The sequence below is a fragment of the Petaurus breviceps genome, unplaced genomic scaffold (assembly GCF_028583685.1).
Source record: "Petaurus breviceps papuanus isolate PSGF00001 unplaced genomic scaffold, PetGlider_PUasm1.0 91133, whole genome shotgun sequence".
Classification (NCBI taxonomy): domain Eukaryota; kingdom Metazoa; phylum Chordata; class Mammalia; order Diprotodontia; family Petauridae; genus Petaurus; species Petaurus breviceps.
The window spans coordinates 80,708,261-80,721,388 of NW_027187419.1; the positions used below are offsets into that span (position 1 = coordinate 80,708,261).

A 13,128-nucleotide genomic window follows, 5' to 3' on the forward strand; every position below is an offset into this window, starting at 1 on the left:
GGAAACCTTTCATGCCTTCTCTGGATATCAAGAATATTCCAGTGGAGAAGAAAGGTCACCCATTGGGTAGCTCTGTTGCCATGTGAACGATTTTTTTATCATTTTTTTTTTCCTTGGATGACACTCTGTTCTAGTTCTTTGCAGTTCCTTCTGTCTATACTGCTGCCTGTTCACACCTGCCTCCCAGTTGCCCAATGAACAAAATATTCAGTTTTAATTCTTTGAATACTTTAATGTTCCATGACTCATAGTTATTAAACAATTCCAATAGTTTTGGGATTCAAAAAGATGTTCTTCATTTCAAGGAGAAGTTTGGGGTCATTAAAGGGTATCTTCTTTTTCCCAAAGGCTTACAATTCCTATTTAATTCTAGATGCAACTCATCCATTTCAGTGTCTGTCCAATATCTTTATATTAACAGACAAGTTCTATGTATTGTCCATTTAATTACATGTCATAGCCTGAACAATGGGAAATTTTCATCCATTTTGTTTTTGCTATGTAGATATTCAAGCTCCTTTAAGTTGTTATGCAATTTTTTGAGAAGTTTCTGAAATGTTTTAGTGTTTCATGCAATCACCATAATTTCAACAATAAGATCATCTGGGCATGTGGAAGACCTTATAATCTATGGAAACTCCCTCTTCGACTTAGATTCTACAAGGATCCTCCTTTGTGACAGTGGCAAACACATGGAAGTCTTTTAATTGCCCATCTGATATTAAGGTTGTCTAGAAAAGTTATCTCTTGTTCTATATGTCAAAGAATTTTGTATGAGTTTGGTATTTGCAATGGAGAATCCTTGTTGGGGGAAAGCCTTTATGTTAGTATCTTTCTCCACTGAAGCAAAAAGCTTTTTTTTTAATGGTCAAAATTCAGTAAGAAAAGTACAATACTATATTTTCTGCCTTTGGGGTCTGTTATGTGAGAGTAAAGATATAGTCTCCTATAGAATATCACTTATAAAAAAGGTCTCTTCTATAGTGACATACTTATCAAGAATGGCCATGATGCATGTGAATTATTATTCTAATTTTTAAAAACTATGTGTAGATGGGAAAATAGGCTTTTAGTTGTTGATATTCCCTTGAGCACCTTCTTTTGCCATTGAAGTCCAAGATTTTTTCCACACCTTTAGCATTCTGACCCACTTTAGATCACTTGAGGATCAGTCTCTCAATGCTCTTATAATTGTGTCACCTCCAGCACAGTTCTCCACTTGTTCTAATCCAGGTGCTTTTCCTATATTTCTGGGGAAAATAGTGCAGTAGTTGGTATGTAATAAATAATTAATAATTCTTTTAAATTTATTATTAGTTCTATTTAGTACAATGTCTATTTCTTCTATAAGCACATAAAGACTGCAATATTAGAGCCCAAGTGTAATGCCTCCCTCAACTTTGATGCCAAAAAGAATTTATAATGAATGACTAAATAGCAAAGGGAAGAAAAATCAGTAAATTTAGGGATCAGTAGGAGTAGTAAGAAGGGATGATAAAGGTCAGTTATAGAAACCTTTTGTGTACCATTAATGGGCATAATTGGTAAAAGACATCACTAGGCTACTGTCTACTGTATTAATAATTAGAATAAAAATAGCTTTAGTGGGCCATGATGAAAATCACTTTTTTTTAATATAATTGATAAGCACTGAAGATTTCCTTTAAAAATTCATTAGTGTTTAGCTGGTTAAATCTCAACTACAATTTAGGAAATTTCATTCATCTGTTAATTATAATCTTCCAGTAACAAGAACTTTAGTTATATTTTATACTTTTAGTTTTAATTCAATTTGACAAATTTTTATTCAGAGCCTACTACATACAAGACAAACATAATATTCCCTAATGATAGAAAAATGAGCAATATATTGTCCTTTTCCTCATAGTGTTTACAATCTAGTGTAATAAATAAATAAATAATATTATGTGTCAGAACATGAGGGCCATATCAGGGTACAAACAAAATTCCATCTAGATAAGGGAGGGATGATATTCAATTCACCTGGGGGAGGGGAGTCAAACAAATCTTAAAAGTGGAAAAAAATGTGGCAATTAAGATGAGGTTTGAAGGTTATATAGGATGGGAAAAACAGAATAAACAAAATCATAGAGGAATTTAAAGAGAGTTTTCAGGCAATTAGGAAGTGTTTGACTAGAGTCTTCAGTTTTGTAGAGGTAAGTAGTGAGAAATAAAGTTAAAAGATAGATGGGAGCCATATATGCTAGCCCATGAATGCTAAAATTTAAAGGTTCTATAAAATGAATGGAGTAGAAATTTACCATTTCTTTATATGTAAAGAGAATTAGTATTAAACTTTCTCAATGGGGCACATTTCATTCATAATAGCATTTCACAGATGTATGCTTTTGGTCATAAAAGCAGCTTGACTGTTGAGGACCATTTGTTATCTTTTTTGGAGACACAAATGTATGCCTGCACGTGGATCTGATTCTATTTATAGGAGATATAAGGAGCAATGAAAGAAAATGGACAAGGCTCAGTGCTAGGCACTGAGTTATAACAGGGAAAAAAGGAAACCATTCATGAGCTAAAAGGACTTCCATTTTACAGTGGGTAGGGGAAACTACAGATGCTCTAAAAATGTACTCCTCTAATGACTCTGCACAGTATACAGGTGACTATGAGTTCTCAAAGGTTATACCAGTAGAACACGAATTCTGACAGTAAAGCTTGAGGGACAAGCCCAGGGAGTGGACACAAAACTTTCATCTAGGAAACAACATAGCTAAGTTCAGAGAAACTCATCACTAAGTCTTTGGTTCCACAGTGATTAAGGTAGGGCCATAGAAATTATTGATTACCATCTACTGAGTCATAGAGGGGGTACAGTGAACAGAAATGGGGAGAACAGTAAATATCAAAAACAGAGATCCTTGAAGAATTGTAGTTTTGCTAAATTATTGGGTTTTAACTAAATGCAAATATATTCCAAGATGATAGGAACAAGTACACCTATTATAAAGTCAGATGTAACACTGAGATTTAAGTGATCTAAAAAATGGAATGTACATGAAGAATGGGACATTGTTTTAGGTATCTCACTTCTTTGGGTTCTAAGTCCTTCTGGATCAGACTGAGAAAAATTAACATTAATCTCATTGAATAGTTTCCTGGCTCCAACTAAACAAAGATAAACCAGCTGGAGCCACAGTGGTCATTCTCCTTAGTTCATAATCAAAGAAGGATTGTGGTACAGGCCTCCAAAACCATTGCCTTTTGTAACAGCATAATATATGTAGTAGAAAGAATAGCAGAGTTGAAGTCTGGAGAAACATATATTAGAATCTTGTTATTGACACTAGCTTTGTGAACATGGGCCAATCACTTAATCTGTCTGAGCCTCTGTTTCTCATCTGTAAAATGGGGATAATACTTATAAGTATTTATACCACAGGTTTATTTTCAGGGGTAAAAGATGAGATAAAGTATGTAAAATATTTTGTAAACCTTAAAATGTTACATAAATGTTGGTTATTTTTATTTCTTATTAGGGTACCTACTCTCTGCTTTCAAAAATTCCCACCTCTCCTCACCTAGGTCAGCCCTGCTCTGCAATATCTTATATTCTGAAGCATTCCTAACCCATGCCAATCTAAATCAAAATGTTGCTAGAAATCCTGTGTACAATTCCTTCAAAGTCTTACTTAAATTCCAGTTGATTTGCTTAACCAAGTTTCACAGTCTTTTTTTTTTTTTTTGGCAGTTTGGATCATTGTATTACTTCTTCCCAGTACCAACATGTACTCCCAATGATAGATAATGTCTTAACTTAAAGAATATTATATAAGAAAACTAATTTCAGGGATAAAGAGCAATGAGTATGTAGAGGGGAGACACTATCTGTGTTTATCATAACGCCTATGCTGAGGCCTATCCCTCTGAATCCAAGCTCCCTAATAAGAAGCTGTGCTTGGTACTGTGGCTACTACAACTTCCAGTGCATTGTTGGTGCTAGACAAGAATATAATTACAGTAGGAAGATGCACATCTTTCTTCAAAGACAGTGCTTGTTTAATCAGTTTAGTCCTCAGAGTTCTGATAAATATAAAGGTTTATAGAACAGAAGGTTAACTGGCAGGAAAACTAGAGACCATCTTTACATGAGGTCAAAGAGAATTCTCTACTTTCTCCACAATCAATATTTATTTTAGCATAATATGTGATGAACACCAATTCATTTGAAAAGCTTTTATCTCTGGATCCTTAATATAGGCTGTGTCTATAGGAAACACTTAATAAATTATGAGGCAGTTCATAGTCCAGTGAATAGAGTGCTGGACCTGAAGGTAAAAAGGTCTGAGTTCAGATCTAACCTCAGATGCTACTAACTGGGTGGCCTGGGCAAATCACTTAATCTCTGCCTGCCTCAGTTTCCTCATCTATAAAATGGGAATAGTGACACACCTACCCCTAAGAGCTGTTATGAGGGCAGAATGAAATAATATTTGTAATCATTTTGCTAACCTGAAAGCACCACATAAATAAATGCTAGCTATTATTACAAAGGCCTGTTGAATTTGATTGAGTTATTCATAAAATTCATTTGATAAATGTCCCTTTTTCGGTTACAAACTTGTGAGTTCTGTTTCCATTTTTAATGGGATCTGTTTCAATTCCCTTGTAAGCATGAGTAATTCATATACATCTCACCCCCTTTATTAATATTGAGCACCAGAGGAAAATCATATAAGGTTTTCAGAATCGAGATTTTCTAGATAAATAGCAAAATGAAAAGATTATTATTCATAGTACAAGTTGGCCTCTTTAGATACATACCTATGTCTGTCTGTATGTAAATCTACCATGTTTAACTGAGTACATCAGCACTTGGAGATTGAATTACCCACAACCCAGGGATAGAAATAATTATATTAGAGCTCATTTCAGATCATGCAGTTCTCTATTAGTAATTGTATTGGGCTATAGAGACACAATCATTAGAGACATAAAATGGTCATTTTGTATATTAGTAGTAAAAGAAAAGATAGTAAACCTTTAAAGAGAATTCATAAAATACGTGCTTTCAACTCAGAGCTAAAACACTGATTAAACTATATACTACAAAGACGAACTCTAAAAAAAAATCATGCAGGGCATTATCTTTAAACAACTAACACTATTCTGAAATAATCTCTGTCATTGATAAGAGGACAAATATGGTACATGCCAGCATTTTTTTAATTTCCAAAATTAAGATTTTTCCCCTTCTTCTTCCTCCCCTCCCCTCCACCAGGTTTTGTAAAATGTTTTAGAAAGAAGGTGTTTGTAACCCTTAGAAGCAGCTTGAAAGTGCTTGAAAGGCATCCTATAGTCACAAACACCTGTGTTCAAATTCTCACTCCTATATTTACTAGCTGTGTAAACAGACATGTCACTTAACCCCTTAGTGCCTGGAGATAGCTCTCTAAGGATGGAGTGGATAACCATTTTATGTTATGAATCCCCTTGGCAGTGTGAAAAACTTGTCAAGTCCATCTCAGAATATTTTTAAATGCATAAAATATATAGAATAACAAAAGAAACCAATTATATTGAAATATAGTATATACATATATACACATATATGTATGTATGTGGGTGAGTGTATATGTTTGTATGTCTGTGTGTGTATTATCTCTATCTCTGTAACTTTATATCTATATCTCTATGTCTCTCTAGGTGGTCCAGTGAATAGAGGTGCCAGGCCTGGAAGCAGGAAGACTCATCTTCCTGAGTTCATATTTGACCTCAGTCACTTACTTGGCTGTGTGACCCTGGGAAAGTCATTTTACCCTGTTTGTCTCAGTTTCCTTGTCTGTAAAAGGATCTGGAGAAGGAAACAGCAAACTATGCCAGTATCTTTGCCAAGAAAACCCCAAATGGGGTTACAAAGAGTCAGACACGACTGAAAAGACTGAACAACAACATCTAACTCTATTTCTACCTCTATCTCTATATCTCTATCTCTAACTATGTATGTATATCTCTCTATCAAGAAAGAGGAGGAGAGAGAGAGGAAGGGAAGGTAGGAGGGGGAGAAGGGGAGGGAGAGAGAAACAGACAGAGTTCAAGAACCCCAGCTTAAGAACTCTATCTCTAAAGATGAAAGTACTGAGATGTAGATTTTCCTCTTTATAAATAAAGAGTTTTCACAATGAAAATTCCCTTCAATAATAAATCAAACAAAAATACCTTCCTTCTCTCCCTCCCCGACCCCCACCAAAAACTACCCCCTTAAACCCACCCCACCCCTCAGACACACACACACTTGATCAAGAGATCTTTAGGAATCAAGAGTCGGATTATTTTCCATTTTGGTTATTACCCTTGCTTGATGACCTTGCTTCTATGCCTCAGTTTCTTCTAGAGTAAATTCAAAGTAATTAAATTAATCTGTTCTCACAGTGCTAGGGTATTGTAAGGATTACTAATTAACATTATTGTAAGGTACTTAGCATCATACAAAGTTAAATAATCATTATCCTGAGAAAAGACCAATGTAATAAGGCAACAGCTTAAAAATATGCAGCAGGTTTTCCTTTCTCTAAATCTTTCTCTTATATCACGTTGAGTAAATGGGAGGTTATAGGAGAAGAGCAGCAGTTCTTAGGTCAGGAAGCTTTAGATGCCCCACCTTAGATATTTTTTATGTTAAATTGTTACTTCCACCCACTGAAATGTTTATTTACCAGCTAGTACATTAGGAAAAGCCCACCTCTTTTTACCTTCTCTATGAAAGGTTAAGTATTTAAATCATTCTTCCCAAAGGAAAATGAAGAGGGACTGGAGAAGACTAGGAAATTGTGGCTTAATGGATCTTTTTCCCTTTTGTACTTTTCTCTAAAGGCTATTTAAGTGATGGCTGTGGTGAAATTAATTAATGCCACCCCAATGAAAATCTGCATGTTATTTCTCAATGCTGAATGGGAAAAGGGGGAAAGATCCTATTGGCTTCTTTGTAAGGAATCTCTCAATAACTTGTCTGTAAGGCACAGCATATCTTCACCAAACTTTCTTGTAAAATAGTCAACAGACAATATTCAAAGCTAAACATAATTATGTCATATACCTTTTTAAATACAGGAAATTGCTTAAATGGCTAAAGCAAGAAATCATAAAAATCTTAGGATAAGATCAGGGATGTGCTGATAAATGTTTAACCACAGGCTCTCCAAGACACTTTGAAGTTTAACTAGCATTATTGATATTTTCTCCATCGCTTTCTTAAGTCTAGACAATAAACAAAACAATAAATCTAGTTTTGATTGGGGCACTTGCTAATTACTGGGGTGAAAATGCTTACACCAAAATTTTAACAATCGAGTCTCCAGAGTCAGTAGGCGCCGGCTCTAGCACACCAGATTCGAAGACGATGGGGACTTGAGAGCAGATCACGGAACTCAGAAATGTGTTCCCTAGAAGCATGAAGGGCAGCTAGGTAGTACAGTGGATACAATGCTAGCCCTGAAATCAGAAGACTATTTTTCTAAGTTCAAATCTTGTCTCAGATACTTATCAGCTGTGTCACTTAACTCTTTTTGCCTCAGTTGCCTCATCTGTAAAATGAGCTGAAGAAGCAGCAAACCACTCAGGTATTTTTTGCCAAGAAAATTCCAAATGGCGTTACAAAGAGTTGGACATGACTGAAACGACTGATCAACAGCAACAATCAAAGAAACACACTGTACGAAGCACACTGACACAGACAAATATTTAGTAATGGATTTCTAAAAACTTGGGCATTAAATTTGATGGTGCTCTAATACTCCCTTCCATAGTTCAATTCATTTGTAAATCTCTGCCACTAGGTGGACTAGGTGGGCTTTATGCTATGTAGAGTGGGTACTCTTATACTTTGTGAAGCCTTTCCCAATCCCACAGACGTCTCTTCCCATCCCAAATTAGCCTCTTTACTTTGTATATACTTAATGAAGGTGTTGTCTCCCCAGAGAAAATGTATACTCCCTTAAAGGCAGGGGCTTATCATTTTTCTTTGTATCACTAGTGATCAGCACAGTAGGTACTTTAAAAACATTTGAATGATTGATTTAAGGGGATACTGAAAAAATGCTTGTGCTACAGAAGCAAAAACACTTAATCTAGGATTCAGGAAGATCGATGCAGTTAAATGTTACCTAAGGCAAGGCCTTTCATCCAGGTCCTCAGTTTCACCATCTGTAAATCAAAGTGGTCAGAATAATAGGACTCAAAAGTTTCATTTGACTCTGAAATTCAAGAACGTAATGCTTAAAATCCCACCATTACAGATACATTTCTTTGTCTTAAATGATGCTTCCTCATAGGATTAGAGTCTTAGAGCTAGTAGGAATCTTAAAATAATCTCCTTTTACAGGTGAGAAAACTGAGGCCAGGAGAAAGTGAAAGCCTTGCCTAAGTTCATATACTTAGTAAGTGGCAAAGGAAATATTTGAATTTGTACCACCTAGCCTTAGATCCATTGGCCTTCCTACTGTACTCTGGTGCTTGCATGAAATTCTCTTTTAAAATTCAAATACTATGGGGACAGATAACATGAACTCCCTCATTGGGTCCTTAGCATGAATGCATTATGATCCCCATGATCCAAGAAACTGGAGCAGCTTAAGAATCCTGGATCCTTGGTGATCAAGAGGGAACACCAAGGGAAGTGGGAGGGAATATGAGGAAGAGGAGGATAGTAAGTTTATTCTTAGCAAAAACTATCTTTGCCTGATTTACTGTTGTCTAATATTGGCCCTGGTTAGGTAGAATGATTGTAATCATTAGGAATCTTCAAACACATTATTTTGAGGGGCCCTGAAAAAATTCACATTAATATCATGGACAACTTAGAGGTACTTTATATTTAGATAAGTCACCATATTAAAGGGTTATATCTCTTGCCATTAATAAACACATACATACACATATACATATGAGTATTTTGCTAAAAATCAGTAAAAAATACACACATATGGATTAATAGTAATCAAAATAGTCCTAACTATTTTAAAAAACACAGGTTCCACTTGTAGGCAATATCTAATATATAAAGCCAATGCTCAAGTCAACAAGCTCTCATTTCATTTTCATAAAATACCAGTGTCCCACCTTGCTTATAATATTGTAAGGTCTTTGCTATTTCTGGTTAAACATTTTTAAGGGTTTCTTTGCATGTGGTATAGCTGATGTTGTGGTCTCTTCCTCATCACTACAGAGGGCAGCAACAGACAACAGAGCTCTTTAGCATTACAGAGAAAATGTTAAAACATTCCTAGTAAACAAGTGTGCTAAAGAGAAATGCATGCTTTAATCAGACCAAATTTTATGCCTTCGTGCTGTCCAAGATTTATCACATGTTTAGGCTTCTCCTTTAAGAGAAAGGGAAATGGATGTAGAAAAAAAGATAGGAAAGCCTGGATTGTCTCTCAAGTTGAGTCTGATATATTTTATGAATTTGTCACATCCAGAATTTAACAACAAGCCTAACCATATATTCATGTTATATCATGGCAAGTGAGATCCAAATGGTTGTTTTTCTTTCTCAGGTTGTTGGTGGGTTGTTATTTTTTTTTAATTCTAACAGTAGAAATATTCCTTACAGCATTTACATACAAAATAATAAAAGGTATTTGTTTACAAACACACACAGACACTGGATCAGAACCCCTCCTCCCCCCATCATAACCCTCCAAAGTTTATAATCAGAAGATGCCCTCATGTTGGTACTTCAGGGTAGAAATTAATGTGGAAGACAATTTGAAGGGATGAGCACTAGCACTTGATTCTTAGGTTGGGTGCATATTCCTAAGACTGATTGTACATGCAAAGGAGGGCAGCAAAGGTCTTATGATCAAAAGGGAAGAAATGACTGACAACACAGAGCTAGTTCAAAGGAACTAATGGAATAATTAGTCCCAAAAAGACCAAAAAGACTGAAGAATTCATGATGTCATAAAAAGCAGAGCTACTTAAATTGGATTAGAAAATAAAAATGACATGAACATTGTAAATATTCACAGATCACATCATTGACGTGTAATGTGCCGTTAAATGATGTCAAATTAAAGGGGAAATTACATGTGTTAGAACTAGGATGAATAAAAAGAAGACATTTAAAGATACATGGTCCTTCAAGTGAAAATCCCTAACATATATTACATAGATGATCATCACACAGACAGTGAGATGGGATGAATGAAATATAAAATAAAATTGGAGGAAGGAAATACTGGCTAAAAACAACTCAATTCTAAAGTATCATAAATGGTAGTTAACTGTAGTATAGGGTGGCTGCTAGGGAAATTTTTTTTGTATAAAGCAAACCCAAACAAAGCGATAATCAATACCTCTAAGTGCATCAAACACAGTTAAAATTTGTCTTAATTTCAGAGCTTAAAACCCTGGGCTTTCTGTATGTATTTGGGAACTAAGGAGAGAATGTATAGGCCCATTTTCATTTATATAGATTTTCTTTTTGTTGTTGCCAACATGGATAGACTTTTATGTTATACCTATTTTGGGATCTTGTTGTGGGAATGAGGACAAGTACAGAAACCACAATGTTATCCAAGGGAAGGCATCTAGCTTCCTATCCCAGAGCATGCTCCTAACTTGGTGATAAGCAGTCAATCATTAATATATAGTTAATCTGAATTTAGCATACAATTCAAACACTACTAAGATGTATACTGTTACATAGCTTCAAGGTACTAAACATTTTATTGAAATAGTTAGCAAAATGATATTCCTATTACACACCTGGTTTTTGATAAATGCTTTAAAATTATGGGGAAAAATAGATTACATTTTAGCAGTATTTTCTTTTTTTATTTCTTTTTTTAACAGACAGCTTCCAAGAAGTTTGACTATATTTGAAACTCATAGAACATTAACTAGACTGTCTTAATTAGGTGGATGGTGGGAGGACCCAGGCTGCTTTTAGTTTTCTAACTTCTTCTTCTCTAAATTGCCCTGAATTCTAGTCTTTCCAATCACTTTTCCTAGAAGTTTGAGGTTTAAGTTCAAGACTGTAGAATGAGATACAATGTGGCAAAGAACACGAGTAACCTCTAAATTCAGCTTCTGCACACCAACTTACATAGTCCCAGAAGCTCCTTTCACAGATGTGGTATGCAGACGTTATGCTGAGGGGTAATGTAATGTAAGACAAAGTCGTAGTGTAATATTTTGAAATTCAAGTCATAAAATCATAAGAAGTGGAGCAGAAAAATAGTCATCTCCTATCCTCTGAATGTACAGTTAAGGAAGCTGAGACTGAGAGGAGCTAAGTGATTTGTCCCTTAGCACACAGGTAGGATACGAGGAATTCAAACCCACATTCTCTTCACTCTCCAAAGTTCCCTCAAACCAGTGCTATTCACCACCATAACATACCATGTTAATATTTGTATCATACCCCTGGTGTAGATTTTACCTGGGGGGGGGGGCAGCTAGGTGGCGCAGTGAATAGAGCACCAGCCCTGGAGTCAGGAGGACCTGAGTTCAAATCTGACCTCAGACCCTTAACACTTTCTAGCAGTGTGACCTTGGGCAAGTCACTTAACCCCAATTGCCCTCCAAAAAAAAAAAAAACAATTTTACTTAACCCCAATTGCCCTCCAAAAAAAAAAAAAACAATTTTACCTTTTATTTAGTTGCTCCAAACCTCACTTTTTATCATCTCTAAAGTGGGGCTAAACAGATATGCTTTGCCTACCTACCAAAATCCTTGAAAAGATCAGATGAAATCATATATGGTCTCATCTATACAAACATATATGTAAAATATATCCCGAATGTACAACACAAGGACTCTTCTGTACTCTCAGAAATTTGCTTATGTCTACATAATTTAGTGGGAAACATAAAACAAAGTAACTACAATTTAAGTTTCAAAGGAAAGCCATAAAACTACTTTCAGTATGCTGTGGAGGTTTAACACTTAAGTAGCTCTTTTAAGCATTTCACAAATGATTTTTAAGCTTGATCCTACTCCACAGATTACTCTGCAAGGGAAGAATGTTCTTTCATAATACAGACATCCATGGTCATGCAGAAGAGCAAGAATGAAGAGTTTCCTATCAATCTGTGCCATGACTCTGGTGAGATTTGCAGAAGATGAAGCTCAAAAGGGGCTAAGAAAACAGAATGATACAGTTGAAAGATACTTAGACTTGGAGCTAGGAAACCCAGGTTCAAGTCTAGACTCACTTATTCAGATGTATGACGATGGGCAAATCATTCAATCCCTCTCTGTTTCAGCTTCTGCATTTAAAAAGAGGGGATAATGTCATAATAATATTTATTTACTCAAATAGCATTTTAAGGTTTGCAAGGCATTTTACAAATATCATCTCATTTCATCCCCATAACATCCCAGGGAGGGAGAGGTCATCATTATTCTCATTTTATGGGTAAGGGAACTGAGGTGGACAGAGTTTAAATGAATTGTCCCAGGTCACACATTGGTACGGCCAGATTTAAATTCAGATCTTTCTGATGCCAGGCCCAGGGTCTATCTACAACACCACCTACCTGTCTACCAGGTTGGTTATGAGAAAGTGGAATGAATGTGTTTTATAAGTTTATGGAATCTCCAAAACTTTCTTCTGTGATGATCGATAATTTCATCTGAATAGGGAGCTCCTGGTGGGAGAAATTTCTTTCATTAATGCAGATCAGTAACTAGTCTAAATTTGCCTGATACACTGAGAGGGTAACACAACTTGCCACGGGTCACACAATTATTACCTATCAGATGCACAGGTTGATTCCAAGGTTCAGACCATTACTCACCCTGCTTTTCTACCTCTCTTGCAAATGATAAATAAATGGTAGCTATCATCATTAATAAGAGAGAGAAGAGACATACCGTGTTTCCCCGATAATAAGACCTATCCTGAAAATAAGCTGTCCCCTTACTGTGTAAGATTCCTCTAAAATAAGCCCTCCCCCGAAAATAAGCCCTATTGAGATTGCTACTGTAGTGAAGGTGATCCCCTGCGCTACACGCTACATTACGGTACCCTCTGTATGCACCGCCTCCCCCCCGTGAAACGCATGCTGCGCTCCGAGCTACATCCAATCAGAGCTGCAGCAGTGAGTGCGTCATCCTGTTCTTCCCCAGTGATTTGCTTATTGAAT

The 13,128-nt window shown here is 35.9% G+C and overlaps 1 long non-coding RNA gene and 1 pseudogene across 1 annotated transcript in view; both read right to left on the minus strand.

Moving 5' to 3' along the window:
* The window catches only part of LOC138155422 (uncharacterized), a 92,507-nt gene that overhangs the window by 78,175 nt on the left and 1,204 nt on the right, over window positions 1-13,128 (minus strand). The window contains exons 2-3 of the long non-coding RNA XR_011166826.1: window positions 12,520-12,630; window positions 12,196-12,249 (exon numbers count right to left, since the gene is read on the minus strand). This is a non-coding gene — a long non-coding RNA (uncharacterized lncRNA). The remainder of the gene's footprint in view (window positions 1-12,195; window positions 12,250-12,519; window positions 12,631-13,128) is intronic.
* LOC138155421 (glucose-6-phosphate 1-dehydrogenase-like) overlaps window positions 1-13,128 on the minus strand; it is a 79,886-nt pseudogene that overhangs the window by 39,288 nt on the left and 27,470 nt on the right.